The sequence below is a fragment of the Myotis davidii genome, unplaced genomic scaffold, assembly GCF_000327345.1.
Source record: "Myotis davidii unplaced genomic scaffold, ASM32734v1 scaffold174, whole genome shotgun sequence".
NCBI lineage: Eukaryota > Metazoa > Chordata > Mammalia > Chiroptera > Vespertilionidae > Myotis > Myotis davidii.
This window is the reverse complement of record NW_006289087.1, coordinates 6,376,066-6,378,081: the sequence shown is the minus strand read 5'-3', so window position 1 is coordinate 6,378,081 and position 2,016 is coordinate 6,376,066.

The window sequence follows — 2,016 nt, the reverse complement described above, 5'->3', positions numbered from 1 at the left end:
GATTTGCATATTCACATCTATGGGTTTACACCAACACCACATATTCCACTCCTACACCATGAATTTCATCCTAGTTTTCACCTTTTCATGTTTGTACCTCTGTCTCCAGCGGTGAGAAGCCTTCCTCCCATTATTGTCAATGCCTTTACTTATTTTTTCAAGGCCCTTCTTGGTAGACCATCTCCAGACTCTACCAGGGAACCAAGTCACACACCCAGCCAGGCCATCATGCCTGTGTATTCCAGTGCCCTCCTGGAGGCATCACAGTGATTTTTTTTTTTGTTTAAGGCATTACATATGTCTCCATTTTCCCTGATTGACCCCACCCCTGCCAATCCTGCCCCCCAGGACAAGTCCCCACCGCCCCAGTGTCCCTGTCCATTGGTTATGCTAATATGCATGCATACAAGTCCTTTGGTTGATCTCTTACTCCCCTCTACCCCTCTGCCTTCTATCTGAGGTTGGATGGTCTGATCAGTGTTTCTTCGTCTCTGGATCTATTTTTGTTCGTCAGTTTATGTTGATCATTATATCCCACTTATGAATGAGATCATGTGATAGTTTTCTTTCTCTGACTGGCTTATTTCGCTTAGCATAATACTCTCCAGGACCATCCATGCTGTTGCAAATGGTAAAAGTCCCTTCTTTTTTACAGCAGCGTAGTAACACAGTGATTTTTAGCTTCCTTTTACATCATGAACTTCCTTTGAGAAGCTGATGCAAGCTACCCACCCTTTCCCCAGAAAATGCATATAAGCAAATCTGCAAAAAAAAAATGTATTACAGTTTCAAAAGGTTCGCACTAATAGCTTTGTGACACTGAGCAATTTAATTTTCTCTGAGACTCGCTCTTTGTTTTTTACGTGTGCATCAGTGGTGATAATCATAGTCCCCTCAAAAGAAATGGTTTAAGTAAGAAAGTCTATCTACCATGCTCTGCATACTGAGAGCAAAGTAATTATGATAATTATTAGAATTCTCTGCCCCAGTCAGCTCCACATTACGATGGCCTATCAGTTCCTATGAACTTTCACGTTCTGATAATTCATTACTTCCTTCTGGATTTACTTACTGATATTTCTGAATCTCTGTTTCCTCTTCTCTAAAATGGTGGTAATGCCCTAACCGGTTTGGCTCAGTGGATAGAGCATCAGCCTGCGGACTGAAAGGTCCCAGGTTTGATTCCGGCCAAGGGCATATACCTTGGTTGCGGGCACATCCCCAATAGGAGGTGTTGCAGGAGGCAGCTGATCGATGTTTCTCTCTCGTCGATGCTTCTAACTCTCTATCCCTATACCTTCCTCTCTGTTAAAATATATATATGGTGGTAATGATACTTTGTCATTCAGCAAAGTTGTGAGAATTAGAGATCACGTATAATAAGTAAATGATAGATAATAAATATGTTCAAAAGTGGTAATAACCATTGACATTTCTGCATTATACTGACATTTTCTTACCCCTTCAGATCTGTTTATTCCTTTTCTCTAGCTAGCTGGTCATTTAAGTCTCACCCACCCTTCGACATCCAGACCCTCAATGCTCCTCGGGTCATTCCATATGAATTTTATTCTTTATGGTTTCCCCACATTCCTTTCTCCTACACTAACCCCTCTGGCAGATGTTTCTTGACTCAGTAATTTAATTGAAGGGCGTGTATAAGGGTGAGATATAAGAATCATCCATTTTGATTGTCACGTAATAGTTTTTACAGAAGATGAGCCAAAGGCATTGTCCACTTTTATATCCATCACAACTTACACAAAGATCAATGAGATAAATCTCCTGGCGAATTGAGTTCCCCAAAAGACGTTATCTCAGGTAATGAAGTTACAAGGATGTTGTCTTTATATTGGAGGTGATGTGGATGGAACAATTATGGGCTTTGTCAAGCAGATTCAAATCCTGGCTTTGTCACGGCCTAGCCTGGTGAGCTCGGATGATACATTTCATCTCCCTGCCGCTCACGTTTGCTATTTTGTAAACAGGATGCTACACTTTCTTTAAAAGATTTTA